Raw genomic sequence first — 11,496 nt, 5'->3', positions numbered from 1 at the left:
TCCCAGCTGTAACTTAAGTACAAATTGTAGTGATATTTCACTTCATTGAAAGTTGGCATCAGTATTACGGCATGTAGATTGTAGATATTAGAAAAATACCATGCGCCGTGACATTGAGAGAGAACCTAGTTTCATATACGGTACAACATTAATATTAAAACAAAGAAAACAAGATTCTACAAATAATGGAAGTACTATAATAAATCAAAAGCAAAAAGAAAACAATAAAAGGGTCGCCAATGTATTTTTTGTGTTAACCTACGTTTTAGTTCTGCAAACAGATTCGGCTCACTGACCGTGCCAGAGTTCCTACAAATAGATCAGGTGTAGGTGGCATTTCTAAGAATACTTACAATAAATTGACACATCTCGTGTATGGATCCCCTTGATGCAGTGCCGAGCCTTGACTTCATTTATCTGGAGCTCCTATTATTTAATTAAACTGTTTCCTACGGGACCTCTGTTTCGCCAAAGGTTACATGCAACTGTTGTAACGTAACTGAAAAACAAACTCTTTGGAATTTTCGAGTTTCTATTAACGTTGTATGTTTTGATACAGAATTCGCAAGCAATGCTCAGTTTATGAGATACTTAGGTAATCTATTTTTTAGTTTGTTAGCTTGTGCTGTGCCTTTTGTTTATAAAGTGTCGTAAATACATAGAGTTGTAGATCATAGTAGTTGACAGTGGTGGTAATTAGGTAGCGGGGTTGGTCGGGGTGTTGAAGGGCACGATGACGCTTCCTAGAAGAATTCGCCCGGTACCTGACACCAGCCGCGCCTAGCTCTAGTGTCGTGCAAAACTCGCAATCACTAAATTTTAATTAACTTTACCGTTTATAATGTTATTAACGCTTTGTTTGTTTTATTTGCATTTATGTCTAATTGTTTCGGCCGCAGTAATAATCGTTGATCTTGTAACCCATTGTGCACTAACAGAAAATCTGACTGATTGCTGATCTTCTGATATAGATTTTATTCGCGTTTTGTTAAGAAATACAAAATCTTTAGTTACATAAAAAATAAAGTACACGAATGTGGACCATAAATCAAAGAAACAGAATCCAATTTTTTTGCCAATATAAAGGCAAGAAATCGGTAGTTAAGCTAAGTTCCTAAATGACGAACAATGATTTGCAGTTTTGTATATAGAGCAGTTTGATTGATGAGCCCTTGGCGAAAGGTTAAAAGGTTTAATCACATTTTGATGTAGTAAACAATATCTTGTAAACATTCCTTGCGAGATTTTTTTATGTAGAGTGTGTTGTGCCCCGCCATTACTTTCCCTGGACGATAATTAACTTCATTATCAATTCTATTGAATTTTAAATCACAACATGTGTAACTAATTGCACCAACGGTTTCTATTTTCTTCGTCAATACGTGAACGGACTTAATGATACGATTTCTCATAAAATAGTTCATCAACAAAAGCAATGAATATTCCAAATAGGAGTACCTTTCAGTAAAGTTCTCACGGTTTTTTAATATGTGCCATAGATACATTAGTACGAGTAGGTAGATTTAATTTAATTAGTTCTTATGATGAACAAGCTATAATAAAAATATCTTGATGAAATGTGAGTTTTTTTTCTATAATCCATTATTGTATTACTTGTACAGTTTGAAATGTTTTATGATTACAAATAATAATTTGTTCATGTGGTAGAGTGAGGTACGTACATATGCACATGATTCGTCAGTTCTAGCGAGTGATTAAATCAGTGGTGGAATTGGGCGAGACAACGGGGTCTATTGTGTTAAGTAATGCCATAAATACAATTAAACTCACTTACTCTCGTTAGTGCGATAATACAGTGTCTTTGCCCTCGGGCGCCAGCTCCCGGCCCCAGCACTTTATTGTTTAGTGCTGAGCTCACAGCCTATTGTCTTATGAACCAGCTGGGCCGCCGAGAGTTCAACAGGGCATTGCATACTACTTCATAAATGATAAATTATAACAATGGATTACGCAAACACCTAAATACTTTAATGTGCTTTCTCAGTTTGCTTTGCTTTTCAAAGTAATTTCAACGCAAACAAAAGGCTTAACAATGTCTTTATACGACTGTATCACGATCCGCGCTGTAAAGTAAGATAAACAAAATAATGAACAGTCGGGAGTTGTTTATGAACTAATATTGAAACAAAAAGTTTTGCAATGTAGCAACGTTCCACATATTTCATACCCATTCGCTGTCTGCGCTAAATGACGCGAGGAACTGGCAGCTAAATGAACAATTAGGTCGAATGTAGGCAAATGCCTATCGCCTAATAAATAGCCAGGCATTTGCATAGTGTCTTTCATTCATAGATGACTCAAACGTACACTATTAGATAATATCTGAAACGAACTAAAAAAAAAAAACATTCAAGTTATTTCTCATTGGCTGTGTTTGTTTTATATCGCTCCTTTTATTACATTTTCGGTTGACAGAACGTAGTGGATCGCGGAGATTTATTTTCTTTACTAATGTAGCGTATCCGTATCTTCAAAGGATCTAGTCTCCGCGGGAAACGAATAATATTATTTTATATTTTGGGGAAAGCTTTCTAGTGTTTTAGTAATTGAAAGTTATTCATTTTATCACACGAGTAAGATCCATGGTAGAAATACCAGGAATTAGTAGCCTTATGCAGTTTTCATACTTAACCTTAGTAATAAGTAATAAGATAACAATTCCCGCGAGAATCTCTACCAATAAAGCGAATGTTAAAGTTATCTTTTAGTACACTCTGATAGTTTTACTACCTATAAAAAGGTAGCAAAAAATGTTGCGATAAAATATACAGGCGGGGCAGAGGGCACTGTTAGGGCGAGGCAGGGACCCATCCTGAAACTTAACACAATGTCGTTGATTAATGAACTGTGAACTGAACAATGGCATCTTCGAAGGTACACCACTAACTTTCTGAACAATCAGAATCAATATATTAGGATCGATTGAATTAATATACTAAATAATATTGTTTAGTGAAGAAGTGAATTAAAAAGTATTATACTTTTAGCTACCCATTGTGATTTATATTCCTTTTAATCTACAAAATGGCTAGCAAAGCTTTTTGTTGATTTTGTTCATTCTTAATTAATAAAAGGTACTGCCAGAGCCCACAAAGCTAAATAAATTGAGTTAAATTAATGTGAACAAAGAACTCTATTAACGTAGAATTTATAAAATTTTCTATTACTTCATTAATTAATAAAATAATTTAAGCACTCCTACAAGGTAATTTAAACGAGCACAGAAGATTAGCTTCCATCTGTTATCAAACATCAGAGAACAATAATTCCCATCTAGTCGCGTCTTGCGAGTGATTGGTAAATTGCCGGATGAGTTGGGCGCACACGCATCACTTCCCACCTCCTGTCTATCAACCACATTACGACCACACTTCACAGTTTTAATGGACAAGCAATTTACCATATTAGTACAACTGAATTAACAACTACAATAAGATGAAATTGCTTCGTATTTGTTCCGATTGCAATTTAAATATCTCGAATGAAGTAGTATTTTAACATTCTTTATTTGGCTTTAAGGATAACGTAAATTCGTTTTAGTCTTTATCGGTTTTAAATGAAGGTAGTAAACGTCGCCCACGGAGCAAATTTTAACCATTACGTCAATATAATTGTAACGATTAGTACAGTTTAGTCGCGACATTGCGTGCGATTCACCAATTAGATGGAACCACCAATTAAAGCTGGTCTACAAAAATAAATTACTAAACGTTAGAAGTCGAACTAATTTTTCCGTTGCACCGCCTTGTAAACATGTTTTATGGGATCAAAATATTGTGAGTTTAATTTAGTGGATTTTCTATTGGAAAGGAAGGGACTTGGAGACACGAACCGATCATAAAGATTAATTTGGTTTTGTATTTATTTAACAAACAGCAGTCATTTGAATAGTCTTTTATTTGGTCCCATGAATGTCCATATGACGTTGCAGAATGGCCTTGAGAGGTGGCGTAGAATTTACTGGAAGAGTACAGATAATGAATGTAATACAGTAAGTTGTACGTACATGAAACGTTGAACAAAAGAGTAGCGCGAGATTTGGCCCCGGAGGTGTCGTCCGGAGCGTGAGGTCGCATACAAATTAGCATAGAGCGATGCGCACACGCCGATTTGGTACAGATACAAACACAAATGACACTGCATTGCCAATATGACATGTTTTTATTGTATCAGTGATTGCAATTCAGTTTGACAATGTAGGTCATATTGATTGTTGATATTTACATCATTGACGTAATATTAAACACGTTTATAGAGCTCTTACATATCAATGAGTTTTGTCAATACTTTTTTGGTGTATTGAAATTCTGTATTTTTTTATTAATAGAAGTTGTAAACAATGGAGACAATAATTTATTGATAAATTAGATTATTACGACTTAAGTGATGTTTACATTGGATATTGTCGTGTGTTTAAAAACTAAATCACAATGATCAAACAAATTACAACACAACATCAAATGACGAGCGAGTTTACTATAATTTAAAGCGTGGTTTACGAAAGATCAACGGTTGCTATAGACTAAACCTAAATAGATAAGATTTTGTGACTATCGTTTAAGAAACCGACACAATGTAGGTATAGGTGTGTCAGTACGAGTTGTACCGGTGACCCATAACTTGACGTGTCAGGTAAATATTTATTTCCAGTGGTGATGTAATAAACCGCACTAGGAATCTAATGATTACGACACTTGAAGGTCAGGTGTTGTCCTCTTCATCTGCTAACGTTTTTGCATACAAACTTTCAATTTTAAACAGTATCGAGGGTAAGTATGCCTAGAACATACGTGTTTGCTTACCGCTGCCAAAAAGTCGATGGCCTGTGCTCTTTTCGTAATTCAGACTCTGTCTTGTTTACATCACGACTAGATACATATGTATAAGAACATTTTATTCATGTTGTTTAGACCCTTCTCATCAATACAATGAAACCAACATCCTACTAACCCTATTATACGCAAAAGTTTGTGAGAATGTATGTATTTATGTATGGATGTTTGCTACTCTTTCACGCAAATACTACTGAACTGATTACGATGAAATTTCGTATTTACCTAGGTAGCTGAAGACCCAGAATAACACAAAGCCTTTTTCCGATAATCGGTTCAGTTGTGTTTGCGTGAAAGAGTAACAAACATCTATACATACTCGCAATCTTTCGCATTTATAATATTAGTAGGATAATTTCTGTATTCACTGTTATCAGCGGACGACATGCTCCGGTTCAAGTTGCAAGCTCAGGTTATGCTTCAACATCACAAAGCCCTCAATGTTGTCGTCAGACAGATTCATAAAACATCCAAAGAAAACTGAACCCATTAAAGACAAAATGCATTAAAAGCAGGATTTAAAGTGCATGCGAAAAATAAAACTTTGAAACTTTAAATGTACATTTCAGAGTTTGTCTAAACAGGTGCCTTCGGTCACGCTATCAATGTGGCTTCCTAAAATATGCTGTTTATATTCTATGGTTAGCTAGTTTACTGAAATGTGACTATTGGTCTCATTTAAATAAGTACTCGTAACCACACAATTCTAAATAGCTTGATGAATTTAAATGACTTACTTCGTTTAGATTGAAGCAATAATTTCATCCATAAAGAAAGGGTTATTTGCAACTTGCTATGTGCAACTTTAATGAATTAAGCGATTGTAAGAAATAGTTGCTAAATAACTAGATACTAGCATGGTGAATGAACTGAAAGTAAAACGATAACCCTTTTTTATTTTATAGTAGACTTCTACCTAACAGATGGAGAATCGTTAATTTATCTGATATGAACAAAAGGTTTTATTTTAATATAAATCGTTACTAGTTTTAATATGTACAGATATTGGAATTAATTAATAACTTATTAAGTCATTTCATGTTACCGAAAAAAAGTTAATCTTAATTAAAATATAACAATAAATTTCATAGAAGTTGCAGCTTAATTTAAATAAATTAACTATTTTAATTAACTTAAGTACTTATTAATAAACAGCGAAATAAAAAGTGATTCGTATGCTAATGTGTTGAGATAATCATTTGCATTCAATTTTATACTGTAGAGCAATCTTGCCATACAATTGAATTCTCATTCATCTTCTAAATGGTCGTTGAAATAGGAATGTTCTGAAATAAATTATTTTATGCAATAGTTGGCTTCTTCAACGGTTTGCAGTGGAAATATTGTAATAATCTTTTGAGTTAAAATGTAAAGCACAATATTCTTTAGACTTTAAAGTTTCGTTCCATGTCTTCGAAGAATATAACTACTTATATACTCTAAATGAGATAATAATATGCGCATCAAATACTATCAATTACACCATTCTGTAATGTTTATAAATGTTTTTTAAATATTGGAAAATTATTTGAATTTCTGATGAAATCAAAGAGGTAAAAGTATTAAATAAAGTATCGAAGTTAGTACATTTTCAGAAGCTAATAATTCTTTATATAATACTATTTGTTATTGTACTATTACTTACAATAAAGCAGAAAGTTCGTAATTACCAAGCTTTAGTAATTGTAGTGGGGGAAGCAAAACAACGTCTTGTTTCAAACAATACTGATTGCTTTTCTTGTCTGCCGTGAGAATGTTATTATATAAGAATACGAGATAAGAAACTTACACTGTCAACGACGTGGAATAAAGAATGTAGATAACACGAAGGTATGTGTTCTTTGGCTTTTCTGAGTTACCTACTAATGCCTTATATTTTACAAGGGACCACCCGCATATATGAACTCGTGGATGTCATAAATCTTGCCATTCTGCCGGAGAGCCATATGATAGTAGTCCCCTTTGCTCTAACCGTCCATTTGATAATAATTAACTGTATCATTTTGTAATGACTGCAACTAGGTATTTGTGTATACGACTGATCATGAGATCTCGGATTGTATTTGCTGGCAAAGTGCTTCCCTTTTTTTAACCCATTACTGTCCCACTACAAGGCAAGGGTCACAATTATAATTTATATTAGAATAATTTCAATTGTAGTCATTAAGCCAGTAACTTCATTGGAGTTTGGTGACGTGTCCTTCCTATGACAATATTCATACCTTCTAGAATATAGGAGCACGTTTGTAAATAATAAAACGAGGTGTATTACATACGCCTTAGCCTATATCTTAAGATATAAGATTAATATTATAAATATAAATATAATTACTTGGGATAGACTCACACATTATGTTAGGTTTCCATCGGATGAAATTTACCCGGTTTAGGCTTAGGGTATCAAGGTCCTTTCGAGGTATATATTCTAATTTCGTGGTCGGGTCGAGCTTTACCGCTCCAATAAGCAGACGTAAAATTGGTTGCCTTAATCATTGGTCTAGAATACACGTGATATTTAATACTTTAGCACTTAATAAAATTTAAAGTAGGTATGTTTTAAATTAAAATTAGTTTTTGAAAAGACTTCTGATGTTTACAAAAGACTACATTTGCCAATTTGTTCCTTCGATATCTCTAGAATTTCTCAGAAAAACGCGAAAAACGCTTGTTTTAAAGAGAATAACACCTTCAAGATCGCATAAGAATATCAAATTAAACTTTGAACGAAGATATTTTCTATCAATTTGCACGGCCAATTAAGATGCATCATTTTATAACATGAGTTTCATAACACTAAATAAATGTATTGCAACATAAGTCATTTATATGTTTTATTACTAAGGAACGGAAACGTCTTCCTATTGAAAAGGAAGATCTCCCTAAAAATGTCACCATAAAACTTAACACTACTGCTAATAATAGATCTTTTCGAGTTATAAACTTAGTAATGTTTCAGGATTGAAATAGATATCCAATGATTGTGTGAAACCGCAGAGCAATCGATACTTTTTATTACACCTACTTAATTATAACTAACGAACACAAGTACAGTATACATAGATTCATAATATATCAATACTATCGTAATAATATTTTAAATGCAAAAGTTATGTTTGCTTATAACTCTTTCATGCGAAAAGTATTCAACAGATTATGATAAAAGTTGGCAGTGTTCTCGCTTATGTACTAGAACAGGGGTTCCCAACCTTTTCTTAGTCCGGGACCACTTTTATATTATTCTTATTAGCAGAGACCACTATGTAAGTGTATTCGAAATAAAGTGTAATAAAAATCCTGAATAATTTTAATTTTAAAATCATTCGCGGACCATATTTTGACTTCCACGGACCACAGGTTGGGAACCACTGTACTAGAATTACATATAGCCTAAAGAAATTACTAGTTTTTAGCTGTTGTTTTCTTCGCCCCATAACATAATTATGCGATATTACTTTACTCCATGCGGACAGAATCGCGGGCAAAATCTAGTTCTAGTGTATTCCCAAGTGTAAAATGCTTACATATTTATTACTACTCATTAGCATATCAATTGGTTCTTACTAATTGATTTTGTTGTTCAACGTAGTTTATCACAAAGGTCACGCAGAAAAAAAACCGTTAGGTATTATGTTAATAAGCTCGCTGCACTTTTGTACTGATTATTTTGTTGCGTATCGACCTATAGGAAATGCTTAATTAAACTGTTGATATTATGTTTGTAATCAATATTAAACTTATAAACAAGCAGAGAATTAATGCCATGTTTTCATAAAGATGGGAAGAGTTCAACGGACAGTATTTGCTACATACTTCTGTTGTAACAATAGTATTAATATATATAATAATATATATGCCTGCTCTTGTTAAAGTACCCATCTGACAATTTCAACCAACACAATTTTAATTTTAATTTTTCGGGTAAAAAATTATTTCAACCCGAAAAATGAAAATGAAACTCTACCTAATAATTAACGTCTGGAGTTACGAAAAAAGCTTACAGATTTCACGTGAACCGTATAATCGTTAAACACCGAAATGTTCTGAAATTTTCATCGTACAGTGCAACCGAGTGTCTCACCCTTCTGCTTTTAGCAATGAGAAGGGTTTAGAGGGTGAAGGTACTCTACAACAAGCCATTGTTAGGAAACTCTACGTTCATGGGTCGTTACGCTTTGACTCTACGTCGCGGAGCGTGTGACTTGTAAACAATTAGTCGTGTCTGATTATATTTATGTTTTTACATAACATACAAAACAATAGCAATTTTCAATCTCGTGAAATACGTTAAACAATTGAATAATTTTGAATGTGTGTGTCATTTGTTTTCAGTTTGAGATTGTACATTTATATTTGAATAGAAATTATGTCATGTCGTTCAGGCGTAAATCTACTACCTAAATATAATTCAAGTGATTCTAGTCTCTACTATTTCGCTCGCTTGCTATTTAATTTTTATTACGAAAATACGATTCTTTGACACCTTTAAAAGTTTATTACCAGCTATTTGTGGTAAACGTATTGAATATATCAATTAGCATTCAAAAGCATGAATAATCTCCTTTCTTTAAAGATCATGAGAAAAACTATTAGCATACAAAATAGCAGTAGTAGCATTTTTCTAACAGCGCCACCTAGTGGAAAATACTACAAACTTATAGAACACTGTTCAACAAAATTACTCACGCCTTTTCCCCCTGAATTTATCACGCGGTATGATAGTGGAAAACGTAGAGTGTTACAAGTTTCGATAAGCGTGGGGTAGATGGCGTTGTGCATTGCGAAAAGTTTATATATGCCATCGGTAGAGTTCTGAAATAATTCTATGCGAGGTTTATTATTAAAACGCAATTGGATGCACGCATGGATAGTTATCATAAAAAAGAGGACTAAGACTGAACTACAACATGGTTTAACTATTATCTTTTAGTTAACTGTACAGCTCTACTTTTTTTGTCGATTTTGAGCGTTTCTTAGATTTACCGTAATTAATAGCAAATGTTTAACTAATCGTCCACCGTCACTTGACTGGTTCAGCCGCTTCTGTTCTCAAAGGGTCAATGGCATAATTTTGCCATTTTCCTGTACCTAGTTTAGTTGTTTGACCAACTGTTGTAGTATCCTTACACCAGTTTTTTAAATGAAAGATGATTATACTATTTACTCATGGTTGGTTCTAAGAACAATAATAAAACAAATAATCAGACAAAGATAAGTCTATCTAGAATTATAGACAGAAATAAATATTTAACGGTAATGTTATCATTGTTTCCTACTATCATATCCGTAAAATTATTTCTATCTTAAACCCAAGGTTGCTTAGATATTCTTCTATTTCTTTGACGTTTCTATGACCTTTTGTAAAATTATCCTTATCATAAGATACATATTTTATTAGAGACTGGCAATGGTTTTAAATAGGTACAGAAATTGATCACATGATTGCTGACCATTAATATTACGTCTTCGATTACATTTTTTATTGGAGTCAATGAACTTTGTAATATGGGTACCTAAAGTTTTTGCACATAGCTGTCGGCAAACGCTCGAAATGCGTCAGTAATCCGATTTTTTATACATCTTTTCTTGTATTATCTATAAGTCCTCTATATCTAATGCCAAGTTGTGACTCCTACGCGTAATTTATTAAAATAGAGATGCATCAAGGATTTTCCTTTACTTAGAACCATACTTACCTTACCATACCTAACTATAAACATTACTTAACATGTCGAAATTTCTTTATCGATAAAATGTATATAAATCGTAAGGATTTTTGGTACGGTTATCATTGTTCGTCACCATCGGTTTCCGCATTTGTCACTGCTTCGATGATTTTGTAATTTTCTACCTGTGTTTTCCCACTAGTCACTTGAGTTAAGCACATTTTGTGATACCCGATTTTATATCCTCATACTTGGTAGGTATTAGTAGGCTGTAGCTGTGCTTTCTACGAGATATATTATGTACTTTATATTATTAAATGTATTGTAGAGATTTGATAGAATAGTTGCTTGGTTAATATAACGTAAGTTTGTTGTTGAAGCATTATAACCACGTAGTTAAAGGCATATATGTATTATGTTTTGTATGTCAACGCTAAGATGTTTACAAGTACAATACTGTAACATATAACCTATATGTACAGAACGAAGGTGGTATTGATTGACCGATAAAAAGGCACAGTGCAGATTACTACAGACACACATTTTTCAGTCGAACGCCTGAAGACTGAACACGCACCAATTGCTAGTAATGTAAAGAGACACGCGATCGCGGGCTCACTTCCTGGTTGGGACCAAACTCGTAATCTTCAAGGACTCCTCACAAACGATAATTTGAAAGTTTTTACGAGATGCGCCTTACCGACGAACATACGCATATGACCTATAGTAATTAAGGTGAACGACCTAATTAAAAGACGGTTTTTCTTCTGACGTCATTGATAATTTATACTGCTTTGTATTTATAGTTCACGTCATCGAAACGTGTACGAATATTATGAGGAAAATTGAAAATTGTAATTACGTACGAAGCGAACATAAAACTTAGAACACGTTTAGGTGACATTGCTTTGTTTACATAATTGAAAGACTGCATATTTCTCATGCAAAAACCCTACCTGTATTATAAATGCGAGTTTGTG

The sequence above is a fragment of the Anticarsia gemmatalis genome, chromosome 11 (assembly GCF_050436995.1).
Source record: "Anticarsia gemmatalis isolate Benzon Research Colony breed Stoneville strain chromosome 11, ilAntGemm2 primary, whole genome shotgun sequence".
Lineage (NCBI taxonomy): Eukaryota > Metazoa > Arthropoda > Insecta > Lepidoptera > Erebidae > Anticarsia > Anticarsia gemmatalis.
Note: the sequence above shows the minus strand (reverse complement) of the source record.